The sequence below is a fragment of the Manis pentadactyla genome, chromosome 4 (genome assembly GCF_030020395.1).
Source record: "Manis pentadactyla isolate mManPen7 chromosome 4, mManPen7.hap1, whole genome shotgun sequence".
Classification (NCBI taxonomy): domain Eukaryota; kingdom Metazoa; phylum Chordata; class Mammalia; order Pholidota; family Manidae; genus Manis; species Manis pentadactyla.
In genome coordinates, this window is record NC_080022.1 from 138,256,095 (window position 1) to 138,272,106 (window position 16,012).

The window sequence follows — 16,012 nt, forward strand, 5'->3', positions numbered from 1 at the left end:
CCCGGGAGTCCCGGGACTGGGCGCCGTGAGGGGGCGGGGCCTGGGGGCGGGGCCGGTCTCACTCCGGCCCGACAGGGGTACACCCCCGTCCCTGGAGACCCTCGGGACGGCGTGGGGTCGGGGCGCCGAGGGAGGGGAGTCCGCCCCGCCCCTCCCATCCCCCAGTGCGGAGCCGCGGGGGAAGTACCTAGTTGGGAACCCCACCCCGCTTCTCCACCCGGGAGGAGCGGTGGGACGCCTGGAGAGGGGAACTGGGGGGCCACCGAAAGAAGGCCTCGACCCCCAAATGAACTTGACTTTGGAGACCACCGAAGCAGGCTGTGCATTCTCTCGGGGCTCTCTCCCGCATGGCCCGGGTCCAACTGGGGGTGGGGCCTCCCGCACTGCTTAGGGAGACCTAAGAGCGGTAGCTGACCCAGGTCTGCTGCCCTGACCCTCACCCGGTGCCCCGTCGCTGCCCATAGGCACAGCTCTCTCAGTCACACACTCACCTGTGGGACCTTTGCCTGGAGTTTCTTGCACCTGTTGTAGGGGAGCAGGAGACAGGCGGTGAGGTCTCCTCCCCATCTCTGCAATTATACACTCTCCCCTGCCAGCCCCACTGTGTTGCACCATCTTTGTGTCCTTCGCCAGTGGTGCACAAGGGCTCCAGGCTCACCAAGGGGCCCCTTTTAGGGGTCCGTGAGAGGCTGAGGTCAGAGAAGAAAGGGTGGGCTCAGTAAGGCTGAATCTCCAAATCCTGGGATGGGGGACTTTGCGACTGATCACTCACCTCTCTCCATCTGTCTGTCATGGGCCTCGAGGCGCAGACCAAGGCTCCCAGCTCCCTTCCCTCTCAACCTTCCTTTTATGTCTGAGCCCAGATACTTCTCTCTTTGAGACGCATCCCCCACCAACCACAGGAAGAATGGAAATAGTTGTTGCAGGATGATAGGGTGATGGGCAAAAATACTGTAAGTTTCCATGCATATTGTAAAACTGATTTAAAATTAAAATGGGAAAATCTCATCCTTTATGCAAAAAACCGTTCCTGATTAGCCTTCTTCCCAGTCCAGGCCCAGCTAAAGGAGGAGGCCCCATGGCTGGGCAGGCAGAGCCAAATGACAGCAGGGACTGAGTTCTGAAAGGCTTGTTCCTGTTGTATTAGGCTTCCAAAGATGCATGGAGCCACACACCTCTTGGGCTGGCCTGCACTGGGCCAAAGGAGCTCAGTCAGCCTAACAGGCAGAGCACGGATCCCCTTTCCCCCACTCCGCCATGGGGACAGGAAGGAACACTGGCTTACCTAATCCAAGGAGCCGTCCAGCAATTATTTCATTAGAAAGATAAGTGCCAAAAGGCATGCATGTTGCATGTGTGTGCGTGAGAGAGAGTGTGTGTGTGTGTGTGAGTGTGTGTTCCAAGTAGCCGTCTGGAAAGGGAGCCTGTATTCTTCCCCTGAGTAGAATCTTTGATAGAGACTGTGAGAGATGCTGCTGCTGCAGTTGCTGCCCCAGAAAGCACCCAGAGGCCCTGCAGGTCTGAGCATGGGAGCCTGGAGTTCAAAGACCCCCATCTCATCCGGAGAAGCCGTCCCTTCCTTTGCAGGACCCAAGGAAGGGCCATGTGGAGAAGTCTTGGGAAGGACGAGACAGCCCAAACCCTGGCCCCACAGCTGATGTGCATGTGCCTGGACCACCAGCACAGGCAGTGGGTGGGCGTGGACAGGGGTCCCATCATCCAGAGGAAAGAGCTGGTGGGGTCTCCGGGGCAGGGGCCCTAATAGCAAGGAAGAGGCAGTAGACTGCAGATACTGGCTGTCCAGGGCCCATCCTCACTCTCCCTCCTCAGGTGGTTAACTGGCCTCTCATGATCCCCCATTGGAATGTCTGGGAGGAGCTGCTTGGGGGCAGAGCATCTGAAGTAGGGTCTCTGTCCAGGGCAGGGATAGGGCTCACTGTGGGTTCTGGGAAGGCAGGTAGTACAAGAATCAAGCCAAACCCCTCGGCTCGGCTCCCTCAGCTGTCAGACCACTGAGTCAGTAGCTGGAGAGGAGCCTTGGAGAGAGGGACCAGGGGCATGAAGAAGAGGGGCAGAGGGGCAGGAAGGGAAGGAGGGAGGGGGAAAGCGCGAGATTCTGAAGTAGGGAGGAGGTGGCACAAAGACTAGGGCCGCCCAGGAGCTGCCTCCGTGACAGGTAGGGGGAGGCCGCTGCAGGGCTCCAGGCCTGGAGGTTCCTCTCAGCCGCCCCCTCAAGGCCTCCTCCACCACCCACTCCTGCTCAGCTCCTGCACTGTACCAGGCTGTGAGGGAGGTGAGGGCTGAGGAACCGGCTGAACTCCCTCTGCATTCACCAGCCCTGATGTCAGCGAGCTAGGGAGGCCCCAACCTCCCACTGAATCCTGGGGGCTCTGGCGCCTGCCCTTCCAGCTCCACTTGCCTGCCTCTGACCCCTCTGCTGCCTGCTGGGCCCTTGTTCTGCTCTGGCTCTAGGCTAGAAGCAGGATATGGCTCCAGCCTTCCTGAGTTCTCTGCCCATCACTTCACAAAATCTAATCCTTGCCAGGCCAAAACCATGAAGTAAGGGAAGTTAGAGTCATGGAGAAACTGAGGCCCTGAGAGCCACAGGGACTGGCCCTAAGCCACAGTGCAGGTCATGCAGAGACAGGACTGGAACCCAGGGCTCTGTCCCCTGATCTGGGACACTTCTTCCTGCGTGCCTGTCCCATTGCATCTCCCAGGATGAAGGTCAACTCAGCCAAGTCTGGGCAGCTCCTCCCTGCTCCCCAGGCTGGCTGGAGGCTGCACACCCCTGGAACTGCTCCTCAGAGGTACCCCCAAAGCTGTCTGGCAGCTGTCTCTGAGGACAACTCCCTCCTCCTCTCTCCTGACTCGCCTCCCACCTCCTTCGCTTTCCCTCCCCAGCGACCTTCCTGAGTGACTGTGCCTCCACTCATCCCTTAACCGTGCTGGTCCCAGGGCTCCACGCTGGGCCTGCCTCCTCTCACCTGCACACCCTCCCTGGGTGGAGTCACCCACCCTTACACCATGCTGATGACTCCCACTTCTCTACCTCTCTGGGTACCCACCCGCCTCCAGCCTTCTGTCCTAAAGATCCCACCCACTCCCCAGACTCCTCAGGTCCTGAGAATGCACTTGGAGCTCACAGGGTGGGGAAAGGACATAAGAAGTGGGATGGCCCAGACCTCCACAGACCTCTGCCCACCTGCCTGGTACCTCCTCTCCACCCTCTGCACCCTGGACCCACACATATGGGCACAGGGGTTATACACACATGCATGCCTAGCACCCCATCTACAGAGAGCAGGGGCTCTCTGTTTCTCAGCTGTTCACTCACCTGCACACCTGGAGCAGCAACTGGCTAGAGAAGGTACTCAATAAACACTGGGCTTTGAATGCCTGGTAAAAGGGCATGCATCGGTGGGACCAATAGGACTGCTGGACGGATGGGCAATGGGTAGAGGAAGGGGACAGAGGCAAGAATGGCTCCCAAATGTTGGCCTGGGTATCTGGGGAGCATGTGGTACCATTTGCAAAGATAGGTCACAGAGAGGATGCATGAGGGGGAATGGTGGGGGAGGGAGGCCTGGCAGGCTTACAGGTGCTACATGGAGTCTGTCTCCAAAGTCACATCAGCCTTTGAAATGAGGACACCTTCCTGAGGGCCAGACCAACCCATTATCTGCCAGGCCCTGACTGGCCTTGCCATGCCCCCCATGCAGCCCTCGGCTTGCTGCAGCAGCTAGCGGGGGTAGCTGGCAATCAAGCTTCATAACTGGGAAGGTGTATGAGAGCAGCCAAATCCCACTCCTCATGTCTGCAGCTGCAGGCACCCGAAGGGAACAAGCTCACAAGGACTCACAGGAGAAGTACACTCCAGGCCCGGGCCCCTCTGGCAAACATACCATCCCCCACTCCTCCCAAATCCTGAAATCCAGCCTCTGTCCTGGAACCGTTGCCTTCTTATGAGATCCCTAGGGGTGGGGACCCAGGACGCACATTTATCTTTTCCTGCCAGGCTGCTGGGCTCAGGAGCCCAGAGGAGTGCTAAACACGGAGACAGGAGCCATAGTGGAGGCTGTGCAGAGCAGAAGCCCCAACGTGGCCAAGCCTTGGAGACTTACCTCCAGCCAGGATCCAGGAGAGGGCTCTGCCCTCTGACCCACAGCTCTGCCCCCCTGAAGCAGAGCCACTGGGGCAGATCCTGGAACCCTGAGGCCCCTGGAGGTCAGGAGGAGACTCCTGCCCCTGGGTCACCCCAGTGCAATGCCCCTCCACCAAACCTTCCTGTAGACTCCATCCCTCCGTCCCAGCGGACACTCTGCTGGACACATGTAAATTTGTAACATTCATCTTTTGCATGTGTATCTGAGGGTGTGTCCATGCTTCTCAGGCTTGCACGTGCATGTGTGGACATGCCTGTGTAGAGGGAAGATGCAGGAGTTATCGAGTCTGTGGTGTTTGCCCACATCCCTGCACATATATTGTTGCAATGGGGGGTATGTGTTCACTTGCAAGTACCCATGTTTATAGGAGAGACTTTTATGCATTTGCTGATATCAGCATGTTATGTGTACCTGCAGTACACGTGTCAACATAGACATCAGGATGTGTCCTCTGCCACAAATACTACGCACATGTTTATCTGTGTACGTTATGTATCTACATGTGCTTATATATATCGAATGTCTGTGTGTCATGGTGTGAGTATGCATGTGAGTTTGATTATATCTGTCACATGCCCTATTTCTGGCTGAAATTAACCAGACCAGAAGTGCAGTCCATCACTAGAAGTCACACATCCTGGTGCTGGGGGCTCCCCTGTAGGTGTCTGCATATAAAATTCTACGGGTGGCCCTGGTTTGGAGAGGTGGTAGTAGAGAATAGAGCTTCCCACCCTCCTGGATCAGTGTTGGGCCATCTTGGTCCCAGGGGGGAAGAATTTCCCACAAGCCTCTGCTGAGGCCCAGGTTACCCAGAGAACAAACAGCACACATCCCACGTGGAGGGGCCTGCGATCTTCCCCATAGAAGTGGGGGTGCAGAGGGTGTGGAGTGGAGACGACTGTTTCCAGTGCAGATAAGGCCGTAGGGCTCACATTTTCCACTTCCAGGAGTCCCAGCCTCTTAAGTCCTGGCCCCATGGTCTGGCAGGGTCGCCACTGACTCACCCCAGCTCCCCACCCCTACCCTGGGAACTGCCATGCTCAGACAGGACACTGAGGTCTGGGAAGAGCAGCTCCCTATCCCCCCTCCACAGCTTGCCCTGAGCCACAGGGGCAGGGGAAGTGTGGTCTCTGGGACAAGACAGGCCAGTCTGGGGCCCTCACAGTTCATATCCTGATCCTTGGGCCTCCATAAATCTCCCCAGAGATAGACAGGGGGTAGAAGGCTGGGCCCCTCCTCCCATAACAACAGTCCCTGAATGTATGGTGTCTGCCATGCCGAGCCTGGCTGCCCCAGCCCAGAGGACCCTGAGGCCCAGGGGGCACAAGCAGTCATCATTTGGGGGTAGAACTGGGCCTCGGCTTCTCCTCCATCCTCTCCACAACTTCCCCTGCAAGGCCTGGCCCCTCTAGCCCTGCCTGGCTTGCCTCCCCTCCCCCTTCCGGAGCTATTTATAGAGCCTGGCTCCGTGACCTCCAGGACAAGAGGAGCCAGAGCTCCGGAGCTATGGCTCACTGAGCCTTCCCCAGGGCCCCACAGGCCAAGCAGTGTCCACTTTCAACCCTGCAAAAGGCTGCATCCCTCAGAGTGAGCAGGGCGGGTGGGAGGCCGGCCCAAGGCAGGGGGGCTTGCTGAAGCCTTTTGCAGTCCATGGACACACTGGGCTTTCACAGAAGCATTTTGGGGACTAATTGGGGCTGGGGGCTTATCCAGGAGGTTTCAGGGGGCAAGGCCTGGAGGACAGGGACCAGCATCAGGGCTCACTAGGCAGCCACGTCCCCTACAAACCCCCAGAGGCACCTTGTTCTAATAAAACTGTCCCTGTGTCTCCTCCACCAACAGGGAATCCCTAGGATACCATTCAAGGCCCATCCAGCAAAATGCACAAAACTCCTGCACTTCTACAATTGTGCCTGCACTGGTCCTTCCACCTGAAGCACCCCTTCCACCAGCCATCCTGTCTGACAAACTCCAGCTCATTCTTCAGATCTTAAGAGCTCAGCTTAAATGCCACCTCCTCCAGGAAGTCTCTCCTGATGAAGCCTGTCCTCCTCTCCTAGCCCAACCATGCCCATTGGAATACATCCCTCTCCCCTGTCTGTCTCCCTTCTCCAATGCGGGGCTTGTGTCTCTCTTGAGTAGTGATCTCTGTTTGGGGTATGTTTGCAGCTCCCCATCCCCCTCAGGCTAGGGGCTTCTGAAAAGGCAGTACCCTGTCTCATTGGTCCCTGTGCCCCCTTTGCCCAGCCCCCATTAGTCACTGCTTGTTGAAGGAGTGAATGGGGGTTAGGGTGTGAACGAATGGGCATGACCTAGTGACTGAACACTGAGTGGAGGTGGAGGGAACAAGGGGGAAGGAAAGCAGGAAAGACCCCTTCTCCGCCTGGTGTCCCAGAGGGTGGGGAGGTGGCAGGGGCAGCCCAGGCCAGGTCTCAGCAACACAGCTGGCCCTGGGCAGCTGCCAGATCGGTCACTCTCATTCTTTCCAGATCAAAGTTCCCTCAGGGAGCAGCCTGAAACCTGATACTGGGGGGTTGGGCCAGCTGGCCCCATTCATTTGGGAGGAGGGCAATGAGAGGCAGGACACCTGTCCCCAGGTTTGGGGACACCAGGCCAGCAGCCCAGGGAGGGAACTGGACACACCTACTCCAGCCCCACCCTCTGATGAAGGGCCACACAGGTAGGTAGGCAGGGAACCCTGGCACTAGGCCCATCTCTCCCAGACTCCCCATGGACTCAAAGCCACAACCCCCCAGGCCCCAGGGACTCAGCTCCTTGCACTGCCACCCCCTACATCAGTTTTGACTCACCCCAAACCCCATCTCCCAGCAGCCTCTGTCTCAGACACCCTCCAGGTATGCATTTCTCTATCTGTTTCTGTCTTTGCTTCTTACTGCTCTCCATTCTCCTGTGTTTCTCTGTATTTTTGTTCTCCCCTCGGTCCTTGTATCTCTGTCTCTCCTCCCATCTCTCTGTCTCCCTGAACATGAAGTGTCTCCCTGGCTCTCAGAGCAGCATATTAGCCCTTCCTTGTAAGGAAGGAGCTGTTTGCACATTCCTCCTCCCTCCAGGCCTGGATCCCTGCCATCTGCTGTGAACAGATTCTTCCTGATGGTGGGAGAGGCTGGGAGAGGATGGAATCCATTGCCCCTGCTGCAGCCAGGCCTCCTTGGGACCCTCGGGCTGACATGCCTGAGCCAGACCGAGACCAGCCCACAGCCACGTGAGCAGGCAGGAGGAGGTGGGCAGAGCTGGTCTGGGGAAGGAGGCCCACGTGAGGGCCAGGTCCCTGAGTCTGCCACTCCTCTGTGCTTCCTCATTCACTTGTAGCTGTGGAGAGTCACACCACAGTCAGTTTGATTTCATGCACCCCACACCCCGTGCAAGCTGGTGTAGAAGTACACGTGCATGCACACACACTGCAGCATAAAGTTGGGCCTAGGAGCACAGGACTCTGATCCTCAGTCGTGCCTCACTGCTCTTTGTACCTCAGTTTTCTTACTTGTAAAATGAGAATTGTAATAATATTTCCTGCATCCTAGGACTGTTACGTGAATTAAATTAGTTGGTGTGTTGGTACGGCCCTTACAAACAAAGGCCCTTATATCTGGTACGTAGTCAGCACTATACATGCACACATGTCAGCTAAATAAATATGCATACATGCTTCCAACTTGATTCTCAGTGAAAACCACAGGTTGCTTTCACTTTTATCCTGTTGCCCCAGGCTGAGCCAGACCCTGGTTACCAACAGGTCCAAACAGGCCTGACATGAGCAGTTAATTCAAGTTAAGGAATAACATACAGTTTTGGGTGTGGGCATTTCTACAGATCTGCTTGCGGAGCAACGTTTGTGAACAGCGGCTGTATCACAGGTGGAAAAGTCACTTTGCTTCTGGTTAAAGATGGCTGAAACCATCTCCTTTTGCTCCACACACATAGACAGGAGACTTTTTTTTTTAATTAGTAACATGAGAAAGATACATTTGTAGATAATAAATGGAGACTACTCCATAAAAGGAGAGAGGAGGCCCCAGGGAGAGAAGGGGCAGAGGCTGATAGTCCCTAGGGGCTGGGAAGAGAGTGGGGCTGAACGGTAGGGTACAGGCCATCAGTGAGGGGCAGGGTGCGAATGAATGAGATGTAAGTGTCAAGCTGGGCTGGGGCACAAGCCTGACAGGCATCAGGACCTGTGCTGTTACGTGATGAAGATGAACCAGAACAGCTATGTCTACCCTTCCAGATCATAGCAAAAACCGAAGCCACATGCATGCGGTCAGGCCCTCAGAAGAGCCACCACACTCAAAGGGACGGTCTCAGAAACATGTCATTCACATGGACTGGAGACCCACAGTGGACACTTTGGGAGAAAACCCTGGTCTGGAGCACAGGCAGATACAGACCAAGCTGACGCCATTACCAGATAGCTTTGGTTTTACAGAATCTCCAGATAACCTCACAAGCAGGAATCACAGAGGACTGAGGGGGCAAGCGAACCTGGCAAATGAAAGGACTGATAGCTGAGAAAATAAAGTTTTAGAGCAGTCTGAAAAGCACTTTAAAGTAGGTATCTTTGAGGTCTTCAAAAAAGTGGGGGGGCATGATAGCAACCATGAAACAGGTCATGACAAAGAGGCCATCGGAAATACAGGAAATTATGATTACAGTTTAAAAAAACTCAAAAGTTGAGCTGAGTAGCTTGACTTAATAGAGCTGGGAAGAGACATAGTGAACTGGAAGACTGAACTGAGGAAATTTCTAAGAATGAAGCACCTAGTGAGCGAGATGGAAAATAAGAAAAAAATGAGGCACAAGGACAACAGACACAGCTGTATCCAGAACAGATGATAGAAAGAGGGATGGAGAGACATTGCTACGGAGGTAACAGCTGAGGGTTTTCCAGAGATGAAAAAAGTCATAAATCCTCAGACTGAGAAATCGTAAATCCTCAGATTATTTATCATGCATGATAAACAAAGAAAAAAATGTACACTAGTTACACATCTTAGTAAAACTTCAGAATACCAAGGACCAAGAAAAAACTCCTCCTGCCAGAAATCAAGGAACAAGAATATGACATCAGAGTCCTCATCAGCAACACTGGAAGCTGGAAGGTAATAGCATAATATTTTCAAACGGATAAAAGAATATCAGCTGTAGCCTAGAGTCGTGGGCACAGAAATACTATCCTTTAAGAGCAATGACAAATTAAATACGTTTTCAGACATCTCTTAAAAGAAAAACTGAACCCAGAAAGAAGCAGTAGGTTGTAATAAGCAATAATGAGCAGATAAATCCACTAAACAAATTAGCCTATTAAATAACCATCATTAATTTTATTACATTTAGTTGCTGGTACTAAAATTTGGGATCACAGGAACATGGGAGTTGAGAGGGGAAAGTGCAGAGCGTGGTCAAGAGCACCATGTATCAGGATGTTGCTGGAACCCTGACTCACATCCTCAGCCTCATTTTCCATTTCAGCCAAAGCTTTAGCCACAACTGTTACTGGGGAGCTCAGGACAGACTCACCACCAGTGTGTTTCACTCTCTGCTCTAGGACTTGTGAAGTTAACACCTCCAGGTGGCCCTCAATGGGGGCAGGGGATGGGGAGACAGGAGCTGACAGATAAATGTTTCCCCCTAGCTCTTCATGTGGACAATCATGAGAAGCCTTCTATAGTCTCCTCAGAAGGACCCTTCTGGAACTGAGCCCAGACTGCCCACAGTAGCTACCTCACTAGCACATGCAGAGTGGCTTTCTCTCCGCCTCTCACTCTGCCCACCCCTCTCTCCAGCCTCCTGCCACTGCCTCCCAGATCAGCTTAGGAACACTGGAGGCCTTATCACAGGCTTCATTCTAGAAGACCCTGAGCTAAGACCTTAACATTATTGTCATCTTCAGAAGGATCATAGAGACGCTATTTGTTTTGAGATATAATTTGCATCCATTAAATGAATTTTAGAGGTTTTTAGTATATCCACAAGGGTGTGCAACTACCACCACTACCTAATTCCAGAACATTTCATCACTCCAAACAGAAATCCTGTACCCATTAGCAGTCATGCCCCAGTTCCATCACTAATCTACTTTCTGTTTCTATGGATTTGCCTCTTCTAGACATTCCATATAAATGGCATCATATGATGGGTGATCTTACATGACTGGCTTCTTTCACTTAGCATGTTTCCAAGGTTCACCCAGGTTGCTCCCTGTGTTGCAGTACTTTGTTCCTTTCTATGGTTGACAGATATTCCATGGTAGGGCAGAGCAGAATATGGGAAGGTGAGTTTTAGTTGCAAGATAATAGTTTAACTATCATCAAATAGAACACAAACATGTTGTTTAGAAACACAGCAGTAAATATTTTAAAAGTCATCTAAAAAAGAAATTGGGAATTGTGAGGAAGAGGAAATAGAAAGAAAGGAACAACATGACATTTCCTAAGAAAACTATTTAAACTATTTGCATATATATAATTGATGAAAATAAAAACTGAAATAAGTGGAAAAAGCATGGTAAATAGAAAATACATAATAACATGACAGAAAACATCAAACACAAACAAAAAAGATGACAAAATTAAGTCCAAATATGCCAAGCACAATAAAGTTAAGTGGCTTAAATTCACCTATTAAGAAAACTATGCCTCAGAGAAGACAATCAATGACTCTCTAGCATCTTACTACGCTGATAAACAGTGACCACAATGGGGGGGTGAGGACTTGATAATATGGGTGAATGTTGAAACCACTGTGCTGTTTATGTGAAACCATCATATAAGGTTGTCTATCAAGGGTATTTTAATAAAAAAAGAAAAAGAAAACTATGCCTTTCAAAATGGATAAAATCCAATTATATTCTATTAGCAAAAGACACACCTAAAAAGCAACTACAACATAAAAATATTGAAATGTAAAAGATGGACATATCTTTTCCAGGCAAGTACCAATGGAAAACAGATGCTGGTGTGGCAATAGTGGTGTCAGGCAAAATAGAAGACGGGACAAAAGGTATAAGATGAAGATGGGTATTTCATACTAATAAATGAATGATCCAACACAAAAACTCAAGAGTCATGAATGTATCAATCATATTCTTTTTTTATTATGGTAAAAAACACGTAACATAAAATTTACCATCTTAACCACTTCTGAGGGTAAAGTTCAGTAGGATTAAGGACATTCATATTGTGCAACCATCACCACCATCCAGTCCCAGAACATCTTCATCTTGCAAAACTGAAACTCTGTCCCCATTAAACAACTCTCCATTTCCTCCTCCCCTTAGTCCCTGGCAACCACCATTCTATTTTCTGTCTCCAAATCTGACGACGCTATTGTCTTGCCAATGGGTTTCAGCCCCGGGCAAGTTCACTATGGATTCAATGTGACCAAAGAAAAATTGACAGCAGAATGCTCTTTGGGGTGAAAGGGTTATACACAACTTTATTTGCAGGTGGCAGGTCAGTCACTAGAATCCCATTCACTCAGACTAAGTCTGTATCCAGCAAGCCAGTCTCTGCCTCTGGGCCCTTCTGTCTGCACAGCTGTCCTCTGGGCCCCTCTGTCCTCGGCACTGCCACCACTCCAGCCTCTGCTCTGCTCTCCTGCAGCCTGCAGCCTTCAGCCCTGCCACCATGTAGTGCCCAGAGCACTGGGCGGAGCTCTTTTTATAGAATCAACAGCCATGTATTGTCCACAGGTGTGCAGTGAGCTAGTCAACCAGGGCCAGGTGAGAATCCTGGCCACAGGAACTCTCATTTTATGCACAGCTACAAACCTCATATAAGTGGAATCATAGAGTGCTATCTTTTTTTTTGTGACTGGCTTATTTCATTTGGCATAATGTCCTCAAGGTTTATCCATGTCGTAGCATGTGCCAAAATTTCAATCCTTTTTAAGGCTGTATAGCATTCCACTGTACGTATTGACCACATTTTTTATTCGTTCATCCATCCATGGACTTGGCTTCTTTTCACCCCATAGCTGTTGTGAATAATGCTGCTGTGAACATGGATGCCAACAAATGTGTCGATCAATAGTCAATCAACATGTCATTTATCAAACACCATCGTCTAGGCACTTCTCCAGGTGCAGGGAATACAGTAGTGAACAAGACAGCACCCTGCCCTCGAGAAGCTTATATTCTAGTGGAGATAGAGGATATGCACACAAATGACATGGTCCCGGGTCCCTTGGCAGGTGGTTGGCGCCTTAAGGACAATGAACTCAGGCTATGTGGTCCACAGTAACTGGAAAAGTCAGGGCTGCTTTATCCAGGGTGGTCTGAAAAGGCTGCCAAAGAAGGTGAGACCCGAAGAGGAAGAAGGTAGTAAAACCTGCGTCAGAGAGAACATTCCAAAGAGCAGTAGCTGTGGAAGCAAAGGCCAAGGCTGCATCCTGTTTGCAGCATTAAGGAGCCTCCCATTTGCAGCATTAAGGAGCCAAGAGGCTGCTGGGGCTGGAGGGCAGCACAGAGCAGGGCAGAGGCTTGAGAACAGGAGAGGGGACCAGGGAGGGGACACGGCCTTGAGGTGATGGGACAGAGCTTTGGGGGGTTTTAACAAAGGGGAGGACGGGCATGATTTGCATTGATGCCGCATGGAAGGTGGTTTTAAGGGGGCTGGCGAGGAGGGAGGATTCCAGTCAGGCATGCACCTAACTCGGGGCTGCAGTGGGGAGCCCCAAAACTGGTAGAACTGCAAGGAGAAGTTGAGAAATCTCTTAATCATAGCGGGGACTTTTAACCTCTAGGTGAAGGAGTGTCTCTCAGCCCTTCCCATCCAGCCCTGTAGCTCCCACTTCTCCCAAGCCCTCTGAGGCATCCCTCCCCACCTCACCCTCTCTTCCCACATCCCCCCTTTTCTTCCCAGAGCCTTCTAGCTCCTCCCTGGCCCTACATGTCCCCACCAGCTCCCCGGGACCCACTCCAGACCCTAAGGTCCTGCCAATGACCTCCCGGTCTCTGGCTTCTTCCAGCCTTTCCCTGGCACCCCCTCACCAGCTGCCTCCCTTCCCCCATTCCATTTGGAATCTGGGCTCCTCCTATCCCCCAGGAATAGGTTCCTTCCATTCCTAGTATCTCTCTGTCAACTTAAATCCCCAAATCATCCCCTGTTCTATTTTATCCAGCTCCCCAGACCTAACCCTCCTGGACACTGTCCTTGGGTATGTACCCCAGCCCCAGGCTACCCACTTCCTCCTTTCCCACAGTTCCATGGGTCCCCCCTTTGGTTAGAGACTCATTTTTAACTCTTCATGTGGGACGACGAGTAGACTATTTCTCCACTTCCCAGATGAGCCAAGTCCCCCACTTGGCCAGATATGAGCAAAACACAAACAAGATTTAATGCCACCTTCAGCCACCTGAGACCCAGCAAGGAGTCCAGAAAGGCAGGGTCTCCCACATCCCCTTTCACATCCTGCCCCAAGCAGGAAGAGAGCATGCTGACCAAGGAGGAGACAGGGCTGCCCAGAGCTGCAGGTCCAGCCAGGTGAGGGTCCCAGCAGCTGTCACTGTTCAGATCCGGCCAGAGCATGGGGTCCACTGCAGCAGATGGTCAGAGGGGGGACCAGGGGACTCTGCTTCTGGACGGGCTATGATTTATCAGGATGGCCAGACCTGGCCCCCACTTCCTGTCTGTCCTGTCATCACTCGGTTCCTCCAAGCCCTCAGGCCCTCTTAGCTGCCCCCATCTTCCTAGACCCCCCAGTTCTCCCCAGGGCACTCTAGTCTCTCCTCCCCCACCTACATTTCCCCATCCCCTAGGGGCATCCACTAGGGACAAGGCGAGGGACAAGGACACTAGGCTTGAGTTTTCTCTATACAGACAGAAAGTGGAATAGACAGTACCAGGGGCTGGTAAAGGGAACTCACTGTTTAATGGATTTCAGTTTGGGAAGATGTGTGCAGTCTGGAGATGGGTGGTGGGGCTGTGACTGCACAGCGTGGGGAATACACTTAATGCCACTGAACTGTACACTTAGAAATGCCTAAAATGGTAAATGTTGTATATACTTGACCACAATTTTAAAAATCTTAAAATTTTTCTGCATGCAAGAAACAGAGGCCAGTCCTCCCCAACCCACCCTTGTCCTCTCCATGCCTCTCGACGCCCCCTTACTGCCATCTCTCTTCCAGTGTCTTCCCTGCTCCGGACAGCTGCATGCCCTCCTGTCTCTCAGCCTCCCACCTCCCCAGCTCCCATCCTCCCTATGCTCCTCATCCCTCCCCTCCTCTGAGCCCTCCTCCTGGCGGATTGCCCCACTATACCTGGTCCCTCCGAGGACAAGGACGTCCCAGCCCCCAGCCCCGTCACACCTCCCCAAGCCAATGGAATAGCTCTTCCACTCCCCTACCCAGTCCCACTCGATCACCCTGATTTGGTCAGAATTTTCTATACATCTCAGCAGCTCTTTATCCTCTCTAGGCTTATATGAGTTAGGAATTGTGACAGACACCTGCCTGCCAGCCGTGGTTTAAACAAGCATAACCGGATATGAGGATGGGACTCATCTCATCTCGGGAGTGACTAAGACCCCAGGACAATAGGGGCTGATGACTCCCACATTCCAGGGTGAGGTAAGACCACCAGGGCAGGGCTTGCAAAGGAGGTGGCTGAGAACCAGTTTTGTGACCCTTAGCTGACCACCCCCACTCAGCTCACAAAAGAGGTTAGAGAGGCTAAGAGGGGGTTAAAGCAATAAAGGTTGGATTTCTTTGAAGAGACCTACACAGTGATTTCCCTACCAGCCCCCTCAGCAGCACGTGTCCCCCAGCCCAGGTCTAGGGAAGGCGTCTGCAGTAGGGCCCCTCAGAAAGCTCAGTGTACATCAGCCGGTCAGCCAGGAAGCTGGGACTGCCCCAGGGACCAGGAGCAGGCCGGGGATTGAAGCGGGTCCTCGGCGACCTAGAGAACGTAGTAGATGGTCTGTGCCTCATGCCTCAGAAGTGTGATGGGGGGGCTTCCACTGATGCCTATGAAGGATAAGCTGCCTCGGGAATTGCCCCCTGCTACTGTAACTAATTAGAAATCTGGAGAAAATATATAAAATGAACTTTCAGACGTTGAATAACCAGCAACACAGGACTGTGATTCCCAGGGAAGAAAAGCGGGGGCAGCTTCGGGACCAGAGTGAAGGGAGGAGGACCCTGAACACAGCCCTGCAGCCTCACTGAGTGTGGAGGAGGCAAAGCCGGGGTTCAGAGGCCCAGGCAGGGAGCATTTGCAAAGTCCTGAGGGGGAAGGAGTCCCCCAGGGAAAGAGCTCCAGATGTCTGCAGAGGGGTCTCTGGGGGTCTGATATGCCTGTATGTGACAGGAAACTAGCCAAGGCCAGGGGAAGAACCACCATGAAGTACCAGGCCGAGCGGCATGCTGGGGTGGGAAGAGCCCCGCTCCCACCAGAGGGGAGACGTCTCGCAGTGCGCCAAGCACTGGGTAGAGTCTTCAGAAGGGCCATGCGTTTCAACGAAATGAAAGAGCAACATACAGAATGGGAGAAAACTGTAGACCACATAGCCAATAAGGGGTTAAGATCCAAAATGTATAAGGAACTCCCACAACCCAATAGTGAAAAAAAAATAAAAATAAATTTAAAGATTTTTAAATGGGCAAAGGACTTAAATAGACATTTTTCCAAAGAAGACATCCACATGGTCAATAGGTATACAAAAAGGTGCTCAACATCACTAATCATCAGGGAAACGCAAATTGAAACCACAATGAGATATCACCTCACATCTGTTAGGATGGCTACTATCAAGAAGACTTGAGATAACAAATGTTGGTGAGGATGCGAAGAAAAGGCAGCCATTGTGCACTGTTGGTGGGAATGTAAACT